Here is an 18,484-nt window from a genome sequence, read left to right as displayed (position 1 = left end):
TATGATTAAAATTACCATGTAATATGATTTTCTAGGTCAGTATGATTCCGCAGTTTTTATTGTATTTACAGTAAGTGGCAAAAAAAATTCAAAAATGTTAAAAAAAAATATTCACTTCTGTCACCATTTTCCAAGAGCCATAAGGTTTTAAATTTTCATGATATGAGCCTGAGTGAGGGCTTTTTTTTGCGCTCCAAGTCAATGTTTTTAGTGATATTATTTTGGGTTGGATACAATCTTTTGAGCACTTGTTATTTCATTTTTTGCACTGTTGTGGTGCCCAAAACTCTGCAATTCTGTGTCAGCGCCGGCCGTAAAGCCGAGCACAGCGGTGACGTCACTGCTCTGCTTTATGGCCGGCGCTTACAAGGTGCAGGTAAGCTGACGCCGGGGGACGCGACAGACACCGGAATGTAAGTATGTAGAGGTTTTTTTTTTTTACATTTACAATGGTAACCAGGGTAAACATCGGGTTACTAAGTGTGGCCCTGCGCTTAGTAACCCGATGTTTACCCTGGTTACCCGGGGATTTCGGCATCGTTGGTCGCTGGAGAGCTGTCTGTGTGACAGCTCTCCAGCGACCACACAACGACTAAACAGCGACGCTGCAACGATCGGCATCGTTGTCTATATCGCTGCAGCGTCGATTAATGTGACGGTACCCTTAGGGTATGTTCTCACAGAATGTATTAATTTTGGCGCTCTGGCATAGAAGGTCCTGCAGACAAGTAGAATTGTGCTGTTTTACAACTTGGGGGTTTAAGAGAAAAAACAAATCTTGTATGCACATTTCTTCCTGACTGTTGGTTTATAAATTTAGAGCCTATCTTTCTTTTCTTCCCAACATATTTATATTGGATTTAAAATAGTTTATTTTAGTAATGAAATTGACGTGGAATGAGATCTGAAAGATTTGTAGTGGAAAGACCATAGAGTGAGAAGACAACTTCTGAACCTTAGCAGAGCAGTGGACACCAGCACGTGCATGGCATTTTTAGAGCAGGAAATTGCAGTTTGTGATTATTGAGCTATGCCAGTCCATAAATGCAAAAGCCTCACATGTAATTGATATTTGATAATCAGGTCTGATTTTATTGGTAAAGTTAACCTAACGGTCCTTCAGTTATTAGGTGGATGCTATCACATTCACTACTGTACATGTAGAAATATTATGTGACCAGTGTGTTCAGTCTTTGTAGACCCACTAAAGGTAATGGTGTAGTTTGGGATCTGTTTAAAGAGTTTTTTTCAAGAATTATCTTTGTGAACATTCTGTATGTAGTTCGAGTTGAATGCTGCAGAACAATAAAGGGGTCCTGTCAGTAGATTTATGTTGCCCAGACAATGGGCAGCAAGAATGAGACACTGCAGTAAGATCTGTCTGCCTAAACATACGCTGAAAATCTATCATTCACTGACTGGCTTCTCCATGCCCCTATCCAGATGACTGTCAGGTCTCTCCCTATGTATATACAGTACATAAGGAAGGGACCTGTAAGTCAGATAGAAATTAGCGGGGGAAAAAATCAACCTGGGAGACAAGAGAAAAAGTCCCCAGCCGGTCTTTGCAAGTGTGATTATTCTGAAAAAAGTCAGTGTTTTACAGTCAAAAATACCTGGCTGCAGTCTTGCTGCCTATGTCTGATTTATGATGCCAATGGCGGTAGGCCACATGACAATTATGGGGCCTGTGAGCCGGGGGGGCCTGGTGACAGTGATTTCACCTTGTCCCCCTTCACCTATCATCATCAACAATGATGATAGAGGAGGGAGAGTCAGCTGACCCTTACTCCCCCATTATTCTTCCTTGGCATCTGACGTCTCAGCGCAGCTAACGCAATGACATCATTACAGTTGTGTTGACATGTGCGGCACTTCACACCAGATGCTCAGGAGACCAGGAGCAATGGATGGAACAAGGAGAGGTGAGTAGAAATAATAGAATATGGTGCACCATAGGGGGTGCATTATATTCTATGGAGAACCATGTGGGGTGCATTATATTCTATGGAGGACCATGGAGAGTAAATTATGTTCTATGGAGTACCATGGTGAGTGCGTTGTATTCTATGGAGGACCATAGGGGTGCATTATTTTCTATTGAGGACCATGGGGAGTGCACTGTATTCTATGGAGGACCATGGGGAGTACATTATATTCTATGGAGGACCATGGGGAGTGCATTATATTCTATTGAGGACCATGGGGAGTGCACTGTATTCTATGGAGGACCATGGGGAGTACATTATATTCTATGGAAGACCATGGGTAGAGCATTATATTCTATGGAGGACCATGGAGAGTGCATTTTAATCTATGGAGGACCACGGGGAGTACATTATATTCTATGGAGGATGTGAGGGACGAGGGAGACTCCATTTTGGATTTATTAATTCAGACAGCATAGATCAGGGGTGTCAAACTGCATTCCTTGAGGGCTGCAAACCATGCGTGTTTTCAAGATTTCCTTAGCTTTGCACAAGGTGCTGCAATCATTGTGTGTAGGTGATTAAATTATCACCTGTGCAGTACAAGGAAATACTGAAAACATGACCTGTTTGCAGCCCTCGAGGAATGCAGTTTGACACCCCTGCCATAGATTATGCAGAGATCTTCCTCCACTCCTTAAGTGCCCCCCACCCTTGGGATAAGTACAGAATTCCCCAAAAGAACAGAACTTCACCATTTTGCCAGAGAATTAGAGGCCATCTGTTAATGAAGGCAAGGAGGAGCAGAGCTGGGACCCCCTGCTGTCTTTTGCGCAAGACGGTCAACATCAAGGGAAAGTGTAGACACTTAGGCACCAACACCTAAAGATTAATTATTATAGTACCGTGCACCTCAGGATTATGTCCGATATACCACCAGAATCATGGGAGCCCTCCGCACATAACCCTGTGCCTCATAATTCTCTATCTGTCCCAGATACCAAGCTATCGAGACTTGCCCTCCAGAACCTCTTAACCAAAGCAAGTTTTGACTCTACGTATCGGTCCAGCCCCAACAAACCCATTGAGACGTCAGTCGTCCCGTTTGGACCTCCCATTAGGAAGTTATGACCCATCCTAGATATTGGGAATTATTTCAGCTAGGAGATCAAGGGAGAATTCAGTCCAACCCAGAAGAGTGGTGGCAAATATGGGAGGGGGCGAACTAGGGTTTAAAAGCTAGCTACACACCTTTAGCCTTTGTTATTGTTCTGCCATGGAAGCCATGTCATGCGTGGAGACAGACCAGAATAGAAGGTGCCCGTGGATACGAGAGCTTCCCTCCATCCACAAGTTATAAGAACGTGACACATACAGCTAACTGCTCTCCCCAACCTGTACCCTACTTGTATCTGTACTTCTGGCTGTATATTGCTCTGTATATATTTGTAGTATCTAGTGTGCTTTTCAGCAAGTAAAATATGAATTAATTTTTTGCTGCTCTTTTTTTCTCGAAACCCGATTTCCCACGTCCGTGAGTTCGGCTAGTACTTATACTGTACACTACCTGGAGCTGGTTTCTAACCCGATATAAGCTAGTTAATGGACCGGACTTATATCTAATACCGTTCTGGTGTTACTGGGGGATTCTGGCAGCGACAGATTGGAGGTTTATATGTATATATTCCCTGCCTTGGACTGGCGATATATATACCGCCCTCTGTGCAGAGTGCCTCGATAACCAGTACGTAACATGGCAGTCTTTCCGGCAACTACTTATCCTAGGTGCAGTTCCCTGACTGACCTGAGGGTAAGGGGGCATCAGAGAGCTGTGACTGTGTAAGTTCCATCACAGATAAGTGAGAGCGGGGGAACATCCATATTCCCCGCCTCTCCTCTCGCTTGTGTGTTTTCCTTATAGAGGACAATTGGGAGTGCATTATATTCTATGGAGGACAATTGGGAGTGCATTATATTCTATGGAGGACAATGGGGAGTGCATTACATTCTATGGAGGACAATTGGGAATGCATTATATTCTATGGAGGGCCATGGGGAGTGCATTATATTCAATGGAGGGCCAGAGGGAGTGCATTATTCATTATATTCAATAGAGGGCCATGGGAAGAGCATTATATTTTATGGAGGTCCATGGAGAGTACATTATATTCTACGAAGGGCAATTGGGAATGCATCATATTCTATGGAGGACAATGGTGAGTGCATTATATTTTATGGAGGACAATTGGGAATGCATTATATTCTATGGAGGACAATGGGGATTGCATTGTTTTCTATGGAGGACAATTGGGAATGCATTACATTCAATGGAGGGCCATGGGGAGTGCATGTTATTCAATGGAGGGCCATGGGCATGCATTATATTCTATGGAGGAAAATGGTGAGTGCATTACATTCAATGGAGGGCCATAAGGGAGTGCATTATGTTCTAAGGAGAACCATGGGGAACGCATTATATTCAATGGGGGACCATGGGTAGGGCATTATATATACTATATAGGCCCATTATACTAAATGGAAGGTTATGTGGTGCTATTATAATATTGGGAGGGCTATGTGGGAGCCATTATACTGTATGCAACCAATTATGCAGTGTGTAGGTTTGTGTGGGGTCCATCATATTGTGTGCATTATACTGCATGAAGGGCTGAGTAGGGATCACGTTTGGGGATCATACTTTGCTGGAGTCACCAAACTTTGCCTTGGGAGTTGAGATAGGGTACAGTAGAGTCATTATACTATGCATGTAGAGGCTAATGTGGAGGAATTCACCATGGAGTATTATACTGTGCTTGAGGGGCACTTTTGATGGCATCAGCATGAGTAAAATTACTTTTTTAAAGGCTGCAAGGTATGATATGCTCTTCTGTCACCCCGACAAATAATTATTTTTAATTTTTTTTGGCACGGGGGCCCAATTTTGAACATCTGCTTTTACACCCGTGCATGATGCCAATGGCTTGAGCAGCATAAATCTGCTGATACATTCCCTCTCTGTCAGCACAGTTTTAAATATGGAAGTAGAGGTCTTTTCTTGTGAAGTCAACAAGGAGACAATTAATAAAAATCCATTCTGGAAAACCGCAACAACAGAAAGTAAAAAATGTCTGATTCAAGGATTGTTCACATTCATCAGATGCATCAGTTGCTATACCAGACTCTTCAAGGTGCTAGATCAGGAAATTCTATGAACTCATCTGCTTTGAAGGGAAAACTAAGAATCTGGACAACCACTTTGCCATTTTAACATAAGTTGTCATTCAATGAGGCACAAAAAAAGTCATTCAGATGGTACACATAATAATCTTTATTAATAATCTTTATTTTTATATAGCGCTAACATATTCTGCAGCGCTTTACAGTTTTGCATACATTATCATCTCTGTCCTCGATGGGGCTCACAATCTAAATTCAGTATGTCTTTGGAATGTTAATATAATATAATTAGTGTTACTCAATAATTTATATGATAGTGCTTAGGGTTGCCAACCATCTTCTCACTGTACTGTGGGGAAGATGAGGAGTAAATTGTATATACAGGTCCTTCTCAAAAAATTAGCATATAGTGTTAAATTTCATTATTTACCATAATGTAATGATTACAATTAAACTTTCATATATTATAGATTCATTATCCACCAACTGAAATTTGTCAGGTCTTTTATTGTTTTAATACTGATGATTTTGGCATACAACTCCTGATAACCCAAAAAACCTGTCTCAATAAATTAGCATATTTCACCCATCCAATCAAATAAAAGTGTTTTTTAATAACAAACAAAAAAACCATCAAATAATAATGTTCAGTTATGCACTCAATACTTGGTCGGGAATCCTTTGGCAGAAATGACTGCTTCAATGCGGCGTGGCATGTAGGCAATCAGCCTGTGACACTGCTGAGATGTTATGGAGGCCCAGGATGCTTCAATAGCGGCCTTAAGCTCATCCAGAGTGTTGGGTCTTGCGTCTCTCAACTTTCTCTTCACAATATCCCACAGATTCTCTATGGGGTTCAGGTCAGGAGAGTTGGCAGGCCAATTGAGCACAGTAATACCATGGTCAGTAAACCATTTACCAGTGGTTTTGGCACTGTGAGCAGGTGCCAGGTCGTGCTGAAAAATGAAATCTTCATCTTCATATAGCATTTCAGCCGATGGAAGCATGAAGTGCTCCAAAATCTCCTGATAGCTAGCTGCATTGACCCTGCCCTTGATGAAACACAGTGGACCAACACCAGCAGCTGACATGGCACCCCACACCATCACTGACTGTGGGTACTTGACACTGGACTTCAGGCATTTTGGCATTTCCTTCTCCCCAGTCTTCCTCCAGACTCTGGCACCTTGATTTCCGAATGACATGCAAAATTTGCTTTCATCAGAAAAAAGTACTTGGGACCACTTAGCAACAGTCCAGTGCTGCTTCTCTGTAGCTCAAAAGTGGCTTTACCTGGGGAATGCGGCACCTGTAGCCCATTTCCTGCACACGCCTGTGCACGGTGGCTCTGGATGTTTCCACAACAGACTCAGTCCACTGCTTCCTCAGGTTCCCCAAGGTCTGGAATCGGTCCTTCTCCACAATCTTCCTCAGGGTCCGGTCTCCTCTTCTCGTTGTACAGCGTTTTCTGCCACATTGTTTCCTTCCAACAGACTTACCATTGAGGTGCCTTGATACAGCACTCTGGGAACAGCCTATTTGTTGAGAAATTTCTTTCTGGGTCTTACCCTCTTGCTTGAGGGTGTCAATGATGGCCTTCTTGACATCTGTCAGGTCGCTAGTCTTACCCATGATGGGGGTTTTGAGTAATGAACCAGGCAGGGAGTTTATAAAAGCCTCAGGTATCTTTTGCATGTGTTTAGAGTTAATTAGTTGATTCAGAAGATTAGGGTAATAGGTCGTTTAGAGAACCTTTTCTTGATATGCTAATTTATTGAGACAGTTTTTTTGGGTTATCAGGAGTTGTATGCCAAAATCATCAGTATTAAAACAATAAAAGACCTGACAAATTTCAGTTGGTGGATAATGAATCTATAATATATGAAAGTTTAATTGTAATCATTACATTATGGTAAATAATGAAATTTAACACTATATGCTAATTTTTTGAGAAGGACCTGTATACAGTATATTAGCAAACTACTAGGTCCTGTGCCCCATAGTGTCACTATTTAGTAGCTGATAGAGACCAAAGCACCATTACATTCCTGACTATGTCTTATATAAAATCAATGAACAGTAACGATATCCGTTTCTCGTACATCACACGAGTACAGTACAGTACAAGTGCACTTTTTGCACATGTGCAAAAAGGTTAAGTCAAACGTAAAACCAGATCTACTTTGCATTGTGGGAGAAGTGATACTAAGCAGCTGGAATTCTTCCCCACAAAATGGAAACAGAAGTTCTGTTTCTAGAGTCAGTTTGGCAGTGCTAATTACAGAACTATACACTGATACATTCATAAATGACGCCTACGGAGCTGCTTGAAGTCGTTACAAGAATGCATTATTGTAAACATCAGCAGTTCTAAGCAAATGTTGCTATCACTAAATTTCCCCAAAAGATAATTTTATGACTTATTTTATTAATGGAAACCTGTCTCTTGATTTATGCTGCCAGAACCATCAGGATCATGAATCTCAGCCTGACTGTACGATTGTAGCCAAGTAACTTTTACTCTGAAACGGTGTGACATTTCAGGGAAAAAATAGTTTGAATCTGGGGACCAAAGTGAGAGACCTGAATAGTCTGGTGTGGTCCCCGGCACACTTCTTGCCAACAGGCTCTTATTAATTGACCGGTCACTTTCTTGTTTGTACGTACAGCGAGACCTGTCAAACTACTGAACTGGTGGGAGGAGAAGCTAGCCGTACAGGAAGACCTTCTGGGGCCATACACAAAGTATGCTTTTTCTGACATGCAGTGTTTCAAAGTAAAACCTGGATGTAATCCCGCAGCCAGGCCCTGAGTCATGCTACCTGTGAATCTAGTGAAATTTTCCTATAAAGTGGAGTAGTAGAGTAGGGCAATAAAAATATTTCATGTTTATATCTGGTTTCTACAATACTACTAACTCATTGAAAAAAATAGAAAGAATTTAACTATAAAGCAAATAATCTTATTTGTATTAATCCACACAGCTGTTTGTTTCCAATGTTGTTCCAACGCTGGGACCACACAGTGTCTAACAGACCACCAACCAATAAGATATAAAAGGTCATTTAATAGTTTGTCCAAAAAGGCTTGTGTTATTGTAATTACTCTAATTCCGTAATGTCATGTTTGGGAAATGGCGTCCTTATCTGACACAGCAGTTTTATTAAAAAAAAGCAAAGTAAAGTAAAGAAAAGTAAAGAAAAAAGTGTCAGGTCTGCGTTGTTAACCCCATTTTCGTGTGGAATAATGTGCATGCGATAAACTGCTTAAACACTGTATTGGCAGTACACGCAGCATCTGCAGACTGGAGCACCTTGGGCCCACCAGAAAAAAATCATCCTTGGGGCCCACTTTGTAGCTACGTAGAAATAAATACAAGACCACCAATTGTGCGGTAAAACACTCTAATATCAGGGTATAGGGTATAATATAAGGTAGTACACATCTTAATTATGTAGCAGGGGTTGGAATAGACCCCCTCGTAAAGTAGCCCCCCTCACACTATATAATGCAGCCCTCATATAGTATAATGCAGCCCCCTCAAAGATTATAATGTAGCCCTCCTCATAGAATATAATGTAGTCTAGTCCCCTCATAGAATATAATGCAGCCCCCATATAATATAATGTAGCCCCCCTCATATGGTATAATGAAGCCCCCACAGAATAGAATGTAGTCTTCTCAGAGTATAATGCAGCTCCCTCATATAGTATATTGCAGCCCCCCACAGAATATAATGGGAACAACTTGATTCATTAGAATTTCGAGATACTTATCCCCTGTGACTGTTCCATAAAACAAAAAATGGTCCAAAAACACCAAAACTTTAAATACCACCCCAAACATTAACACCAGACTCATTTAGTTGTTGCTCTAATGTTAAATGCATGTTCTCATTATACCAATAAATACAATTATGTCTGTTAATATGGCCAGATAATTTGAAATAAGCTTCATCACTCCACATAATGTTATCTAAAATTACTGGATTTTCTTTAATTTTGTTAAGCATAATCTCAATAAATTGCAGACGCCTGTCTGGATCATCCTCCAATAAACCATGAATTAGATGTGGACGATAAGCTTTCCACCCAATAGATTTCAGGATTCGCATGACGGAAGCTCGTGAAATTCCCAATTCTAAAGAGACTCTTCTGGTGGACTTTTTTGGACTCTGAACAAATGTTTCAGCAACAAGTTGATTATTATTTTCTGTACAGGCTGTTTTGGGTCAACCAGTTTTTGGAGCATTAAGGAATGAGCCAGTGGCATCGAATTTGTCACGAATGCGGTAAATGGTTTGTCTCTTTGGGGATTGAGTACCAAATGTTTCAACCCAATTTGCTTGTTTCAGCAATTTGAGATTTCCAATACTCTTTTAAAATCCATTTTCTTTGATCTGTATTTAAATTATTTGCCATTATGGGTTATCTGAATTATATGAAAAGAAAACAGGTTTGGAGGAGATGTATCTGTGAAAACTGGATCTGTGAAACTGACTCAGTTGCCCTTACAACCAATCAGATTCCACCTTTCATTTTCCAAAGCGTTTGTGAAGAATGAAAAGTGGAATCTGATACACATACTGTCCACCTACTTTTGGAACACCCAGTATATAAAAAACACAATACTCACCTCTCCTCCTTGTTCCCAAACTGATTCTGGCTCTGCTCCAGTATCAGCAGCTGCACCGTTGTCTGCGTGACACACAGCGGGTACGCAATGAAGTGACGTCATCGCGCACCCGCAGTGTCAGAGGCAGAGGAGAATGATGGGGGAGGGAGCATCACCTGACGCTCTCTCCTCCATTATTGCTTTCACCTTTATCGGCATCTATGATACAATTGAATGCGGCATGCACTGGGGGGTGGGGCTGACATCGGGCCCCTATGACTTACGGGCCCCATAGCGGCCGCTTGAGCTGAGAGAGCGGGGGGCCCTAGTCTGCCAGCCCTGATAGCGGGCAGTAAGGGGAGGACTCTGACAGCTTGAGGTCCCTGTGCAAGAAATGTGTCTGGGACCCCCTCCTTTTATGGCAGCAAAGATATACAGCTCTGGCAAAAATTGAGACCACTGCAAAATGTTCAGTTTGTCTGATTTTTCACTTTATGGGCGTATTTTTGAGTAAAATGTAAATTGTTCTTTTAGTCTATAAACTTCTAACAACATGTCTCTGAATTTCCAAGCAGTATTTTTTTCTGACAAAGAAAAATGGTCAAAATAAAAAAAAAAATGCTTTCAGAACTCAGATAATGTAAAAAAAAAAAAAAACAAGTTCAATCATTTAGAAACAACAATACTAATGTTTTAGCTCAGGAAGAGTTCAGAAATCAATATTTTGTGGAATGACCATAATTTTTAATCACAGCTTTTATGTGTATTGGCATGCTTTCCACCACTCTTTCACACTGCTTCTGACGCAAAAAATTAAGCAGTTCTTCTTGTTTGATGGCTTGTGACTATCCATCATCATCTTGATTACATTCCAGAGGTTTTCAATGGGGTTTAGGTCTGGAGATTGGGCTGGCCATGACAGGGTTTTGATGTGGTGATCTCTTAATTTTTGCCAGAGCTGTATATATAAATATATCTATAACATAACGCTGGGAGCGTCACTCTGTCCCACCACTTTATAGACTGCGCAAGCACAAACGCCTGCGCAGTCTGGACCCCTGAGAGTGACGCAGCCCAGGAGATCGCGGTATGCGTAAGCAGTGCACTGAACGCATACCACGATCTCCGATGGAGAAGCAGTGATGTGCCAGGAGGGTGAGTATATGCTATTTTTACCTGTCTCCGTTCCACTGCTGCACACCGCTCCGTCTTCCACATCCTCTGCCTGTGACGTTCAGGTCAGAGGGCGCGATGACACGATTAGTGCACTCCGGGGCCGCCCTCTGACTGAACAGTCCCAGCCAGAGGACCCAGAAGACGGAGCAGCGTGCAGCGGTGGAACGGGGATAGGTGAATATAGCAAATGCCGGGGGCCTGAGCCAGCAGCAACACCGGCACCTGACCCCATAGCGCGCCGATGTCCCTGCCTGCTCAGGCCCCCGGCACTCGATGCCCAGCGACGATAGGTGAATATGTCTTCTTTTTTTTTTTTTTTTTTCATTGCAGCAGCATATAGGGCATATAATACTATGAAGCGTACGGGCATATAATACTATGGAGCATCTTATGGGGGCCATCAACCTTTGTGGAGCAGCATACGGGGCATATACTGTGGAGCATATTTTGGGGGCCATAAACCTTTATGGAGCAGCATACAGGGCATATACTATGGAGCATCTTATGAGGGGTCATCAATCTTTATGGAGCAGCGTAAGGGGCATATGGATGGGAGCAGCACATTACAGAATGGGGGTGCAGGATGGGAGCACATGACAGAACAGGGGCGCAGGATAGGAGCAGCACATGACAGAATGGGGGCGCCGGAAGGGAGCAGCACATGGCAGAATGGAAGCTCAGGATGGGAGCAGCACATGACAGCATAGGGGTGCAGGATGGGAGCAGCACATGACAGCATGGGGCGCAGGATGGGAGCAGCACATGAGAGCATAGGGGCGCAAGATGGGAGCAGCACATGACAGCATGTGGGCCCAGAATGTGAGCAGCACATGACAGCATGGGGGCACAGGATTGGAGCAGCACATGACAGAACAGGGTCACAGAATGGAAGCAGCACATGACAGAACGGGGGCGCAGGATGGGAGCAGCATATGACAGAATGGGGGCGCAGGATGGGAGCAGCACATGACAAAATAGGGGTGCAAGATGGGATCAGAACATGACTGAATGGGGGCTCAGTATGAGCGCAGCACATGACAGCATGGGGGTGCAGGATGGGAGCAGCACATGAAAGCATGGGGCGCAGGATGGGAGCAGCACATGACAGCATGGGGCGCAGGATGGGAGCAGCACATGAGAGCATGGGGGCGCAGGATGGGAGCAGCACATGACAGCATGGGGCGCAGGATGAGAGCAGCACATGAGAGCCTGGGGGGCAGGATGGGAGCAGCACATGACAGAACGGAGGCACAGGATGGGAGCAGCACATGACAGAGCGGGGGCGCAGGATGGGAGCAGCACATGACAAAAGGGGGCTCAGAACGAGAGCAGCAAATGACAGAACGGGGGCTCAGGATGGGAGCAGCAAATGACAGAATGGGGGCGCAGGATGGAAGCAGCAGGTGACAGAACAGGGGCGCAGGTTAGGAGCAGCACATGACAGTGCGGGGGCGCAGGATGGTAGCAGCACATGACAAAAAGGGGGCTCAGAACGGGAGCAGCAAATGACAGAACGGGGGCGCAGAATGGGAGCAACACATGACAGGATGGGAGCAGCACATGACAGAATAGGGGTTTAGGATGGGAGCAGCAAATGACAGAACCGGGGCGCAGGATGGAAGCAGCACGTGACATAACGGGGGTGCAGGATGGGAGCACCACTTCACAGAACAGGGGCGCAGGTTGGGAGCAGCACATGACAGAACAGGGGCACAGAATGGGTGCAGCACATGACAGAATGGGGGCGCAGGATGGGAGCAGCAAATGACAGAACGGGGGTGCAGGATGGAAGCAGCACATGACAGAATGGGGGCGCAGGATGGGAGCACCACATGACAGAACGGAGGCGCAGGATGGGAGCAGCACATGACAGGATGGGGGAGCAGGATGGGAGCAGCACATGACAGAATGGGGGCGCAGGATGGGAGCAGCACATGACAGAATGGCGGAGCAGGATGGGAGAAACACATGACAGCATGGGGGCGCAGGATGGAAGCAGCACATGACAGCATGGGGGTGCAGGATGAGAGCAGCACATGACAGGATAAGGGCGCTGGATGAGAGCAGCAAATGACAGGATGGAAGCAGCACATGAGAGGATGGGGCGCAGGATGAGAGCAGCAAGTGACAGGATGGGAGCAGCAAATGACAGGATGGGGCGCAGGTTGAGAGCAGCATATGATAGGATGGGGGCACAGGATGAGAGCAGTACATGACAGGATGGGGTGCAGGATGAGAGCAGCACATGACAGGATGGGGGTGCAGGAAGAGAGCAGCATATAACAGGATGGGGCGCAGGAAGAGAGCAGCACATGACAGGATGGGGTCGCAGGATGAGAGCAGCACATGACAGGATGGGGGTGCAGGATGAAAGCAGCACATACCAAAATGGGGGTGCAGGATGGGAGCACCACATGACAGAATGGGTGTGCTGGATGGGAGCAGCACATGCCAGCATGGGGATGCAGGAAGGGAGCACCATATGACAGGATGGGGCGCAGGATGGGAGCACCACATGACAGGATAGGGGCGCAAGATGAGAGCACATGACTGGATGAGGGCACAGGAAGAGAGTAGCACATTACAAGATAGGGATGCAGGATGAGAACAGCACAAGACAGAACGGGGGCGAAGTATGGGAGCAGCATATGACAGAATGGGGCGCAGGATGGGAGCAGCACATGACAGAATGGGGGCTCAGGATGGGAGCAGCACATGACAGAATGGGGGCTCAGGATGCGAGCAGCACATGACAGCATGGAGGTGCAGGATTTTAGCAGCACATGACAGGATGGTGGCGCAGGGTGAGAGCAGCAAATGACAGGATGGAAGCAGCACATAACAGGATGGGGGCTCAGGAAGAAAGCAGCACATGACAGAATGGAGGCGTAGGTTGAAAGCAGCACATGACAAGATGGGGGCGCAGGATGAGAGCAGCACATGACAGGATGGTGGCGCAGGATAAGAGCAACACATGACAGGATGGGGCGCAGGATGGGAGCAGCACATACCAGACTGGGAGCACAGGAAGGGAGTAGCATATGACAGCACTGGGGTTGAGGATGGGAGCTCTACATGACAGGATGTGGCGCAGGGTGGGAGCAGCACATAACAGGATGGGTGCGCAGGATGAGAGCAGCACATGACAGGATGGGGGCGCAGGAAGAGAGGAGCACATGACAAGATGGAGGCGCACAAAACAGGATGGGGGCTGCACATGACAGGATGGGGGTGCAAGATGGTAGCAGCACATGACCAGATTATGGCACAGAAGAAAAACAGCACATACTAGGATGGATACCATATACCAATATAAATCCTCACCACCCGGGCGTAGAACGGGATCAATAGCTAGTAGATATATATATATATATATATATATATATATATATAGCCACACACACTTACATGTGTATATATATTACATAGTCCCCTTTATTATATAAATTGCTGTCCTTTATTGCACAGTGCCCTCTCTTATGTACAGCACCGTTCCATATGGGATTATATAGAGCCCTGTCTTTATTACATACTATCCTGTCTTGCTAGATGTATAATGCAATTGTATATCTAACAAGAGAGGGGACTATGTAATAAAAGAGGGTGCTGTAAATAACAAAATTAACAAGAATACACTATGTAAGAGACCGCACTATACATAACAGCAGAGGAAGCTGACATTATACAGCTCTACCAAAAATTAAGAAAAAATCATGGTTATTCCACAAAATATTGAATTCTGAACTCTTACTGAGATAAAACATTAGTATTGTTGTTTCAAAATGATGTCCGCTGCCTCGGAGCAACCCTTGACTCTGCCCTGTCCTTCAAACTGCACATCCAAGCTTTTTCCACCACCTGTCGCCTCCAGCTCAAAAATATCTCCAAAATTCGTCCTTTCCTCAACCGTCAATCTACTAAAATGCTTGTGCATGCCCTCATCATCTCCTGCCTCGACTACCGCAACATCCTTTGGTGGCCTCCCTGCTAACATCCTTGCACCTCTCCAGTCCATCATTAACTCTGCTGATTGACTAATTCATCACTCTCCTCGCTACTCCTCCTCTTCCCCCTCTGCAAATCTCTTCACTGGCTCAGCGTATCAAGTTCAAATTACTAATACTGACCTACAAAGCCATCCATAACCTGTCTCCTCCATATATCTCTGAACTAATCTCCCGATATCTTCCCTCACGTAATCTCCGGTCCTCCAAAGACCTCCTTCTCTCCTCCACACTAATTTGCTCCTCACTAGTGATGAGCGAGCATGAAAATGCTTGGTTGCTCGTTGCTCGGGTCAAGCAGATTGGTATACTCGGGTACTTGGCCAGAACAACGAGCCCAATGTAAGTCTATGGGAGACCCGAGGATTTTATTTTCACCGCGATTACCCCCGGGGGTCCTATTAAGGTCTAAAAACGTCTGAAAATGATGGAAACTCTGCTCAAATGACACAGGGACATCATGGGGATCGCCCCTGGAAACATTTCTGACTCCTAGCTCACAGCTGTAAACATTTTTTTCCGAGATTCATGCCATTTTTTCTGATGCAACAAAAAAACACACTAAAACAAAACCAAAATGGGTGTTGCTGAGAAATATGTTAAGGTATATCCTTTGCAGGCTAATGACTTGCCTATAAGGCCAAATATTTAACCCCAGACCAAAAATTTCCTCCCCCACTTAGGCTTAGTTCAGAAACAGCGTTTTTGAAGCGTTTTTTCTACTGTAACATTGCTTTCAACCACTATAAATGTCATTGTAACATTTAACAACCCTAGCTGGCCATGTGGTGTGTGACACATAAGGAGACCTATCTTGTTTCATTTATGAAGGAGGGACTCTTAAAGTCACAGAGCCTATTTTTACTGCTGCATCAGGCCGCATTAATCTTCTTAAAGGGCCATTATTAACCCCTTCCCGACCTTTGACGCATACGCTGCGTCATGAAAGTCGGTGCCATTCCGACCCATGACGCAGCATATGCGTCATGGAAAGATCGCGTCCCTGCAGATCGGGTGAAAGGGTTAACTCCCATTTCACCCGATCTGCAGGGACAGGGGGAGTGGTAGTTTAGCCCAGGGGGGGTGGCTTCACCCCCTCGTGGCTACGATCGCTCTGATTGGCTGTTGAAAGTGAAACTGCCAATCAGAGCGATTTGTAATATTTCACCTAAAAAAATGGTGAAATATTACAATCCAGCCATGGCCGATGCTGCAATATCATCGGCCATGGCTGGACACACTAATGTGCCCCCACTCCACCCCTCCGATCGCCCCCCCAGCCCCCCGATCTGTGCTCCGCTCCCCTCGGTCCTGTGCTCCGCTCCCCCGTCCTCCTGCCCGCTCCCCCCGTGCTCCAATCACACCCCCCGTGCTCCAATCAAACCCCCCCGCACTCCGATCCCACCCCCCGCACAGCGATCCACCCCCCGCACAGCGATTCCCCCCCCCCCGTGCTCCGATCCACCCGCCCGCACAGCGATCCCCCACTCCGTGCTCCAATCCACCCCCCGTGTTCCGATCCACCCCCCCGTGCTCCGACGCCCCCCCCCCGTGCCCTGATCTCCCCCCCTTATACTTACCCGGCCTCCCGGTGTCCGTCCGTCTTCTTTGCTGGGCGCCGCCATCTTCCAAAATGGCGGGCGCATGTGCAGTGCGCCCGCCGAATCTGCCAGCCGGCAGATTCGTTCCAGAGTGAATTTTGATCACTGAGATAGGTTATATCTCAGTGATCAAAATAAAAAAAAAAGTAAATGACCCCCCCCCCCCTTTGTCACCCCCATAGGTAGGGACAATAAAAAAATATATATATTTTTTTCCACTAAGGTTGGGGTAAGAACTAGGGGTAGGGGTAGGGTTAGGGGTAGGGTTAGGGTTAGGGGTAGGGGTAGGGTTAGGGGTAGGGTTAGGGGTAGGGCTAGGGGTAGGGCTAGGGGTAGGGGTAGGGTTAGGGCTAGGGTTAGGGCTAGGGTTTCGGTATGTGCACACGTATTCTGGTCCTCTGCGGATTTTTCCGCTGCGGATTTGATAAATCCGCAGTGCTAAACCGCTGCGGATTTATGGCGGATTTACCGCGTTTTTTCTGCGCATTTCAATGCGGTTTTACAACAGCGATTTTCTATTTGAACAGTTGTAAAACCGCTGCGGAATCCGCAGAAAGAAGTGACATGCTGCGGAATGTAAACCGCTGCGTTTCCGTGCAGTTTTTCTGCAGCATGTGCACAGCGATTTATGTTTCCCATAGGTTTGCATTGAACTGTAAATTCATGGGAAACTGCTGCGGATCCGCAGCGTTTTCCGCAGCGTGTGCACATACCTTTAGAATTAGGCTATGTGCACACGGTGCGGATTTGGCTGCGGATCCGCAGCAGAGTTCCATCAGGTTTACAGTACCATGTAAACATATGGAAAGCCAAATCCGCTGTGCCCATGGTGCGGAAAATACCGCGCGGGAACGCTGCGTTGTATTTTCCGCAGCATGTCAATTCTTTGTGCGGATTCCGCAGCGTTTTACACCTGTTCCTCAATAGGAATCCGCAGGTGAAATCCGGACAAAAAACACTGGAAATCCGCGGTAAATCCAAAGGTTAAACGCAGTGCCTTTTACCCGTGGATTTTTCAAAAATGGTGCTGAAAAATCTCATACGAATCCGCAACGTGGGCACATAGCCTTAGGGCTAGGGTTGGGTTGGAATTAGGGTTGTGGTTAGGGTTAGGGGTGTGTTGTGGTTAGGGTTGGAATTAGGGTTGTGGTTAGGGTTGTGATTAGGGTTATGGCTACAGTTGGGATTAGAGTTAGGGGTGTGTTGGGGTTAGTGTTGGAGTTAGAATTGAGGGGTTTCCACTGTTTAGGCACATCAGGGGGCCTCCAAACGCAACATGGCGCCACCATTGATTCCAGCCAATCTTGTATTCAAAAAGTCAAATGGTGCTCCCTCACTTCCGAGCCCCGACGTGTGCCCAAACAGTGGTTTACCCCCACATATGGGGTACCAGCATACTCAGGACAAACTGCGCAACAATTACTGGGGTCCAATTTCTCCTGTTACCCTTGAGAAAATAAAAAATTGCTTGCTAAAACATCATTTTTGAGGAAAGAAAAATGATTTTTTATTTTCACGGCTCTGCGTTGTAAACGTCTGTGAAACACTTGGGGGTTCAAAGTGCTCACCACATATCTAGATAAGTTCCTTGGGGGGTCTAGTTTCCAAAATGGGGTCACTTGTGTGGGGTTTCTACTGTTTAGGCACACCAGGGGCTCTGCAAACGCAACGTGACGCCCGCAGACCATTCCATCAAAGTCTGCATTTCAAAAGTCACTACTTCCCTTCTGAGCCCAGACGTGTGCCCAAACAGTGGTTTACCCCCACACATGGGGTATCACCGTACTCAGGAGAAACTGGTCAACAACTTTTGGGGTCCAATTTCTCCTGTAACCCTTGGGAAAATAAAAAATTCTGGGCTAAAAAATTATTTTTGAGGAAAGAAAACGTATTTATTATTTTCACGGCTCTGCGTTGTAAACGTCTGTGAACCACTTGGGGGTTCAAAGTGCTCACCACATATCTAGATAAGTTCCTTTGGGGG

General features: G+C 45.6%; 1 protein-coding gene across 2 annotated transcripts in view; it reads left to right on the top strand.

Annotated features, from left to right (window-relative positions):
• COL15A1 (collagen type XV alpha 1 chain) overlaps positions 1-18,484 on the top strand; it is a 1,189,398-nt gene that overhangs the window by 59,906 nt on the left and 1,111,008 nt on the right. The window lies entirely within an intron of this gene.

This window comes from Ranitomeya imitator, chromosome 6 (genome assembly GCF_032444005.1).
Source record: "Ranitomeya imitator isolate aRanImi1 chromosome 6, aRanImi1.pri, whole genome shotgun sequence".
Classification (NCBI taxonomy): domain Eukaryota; kingdom Metazoa; phylum Chordata; class Amphibia; order Anura; family Dendrobatidae; genus Ranitomeya; species Ranitomeya imitator.
Note: the sequence above shows the minus strand (reverse complement) of the source record. Positions and strands in the feature narration are given on the sequence as shown.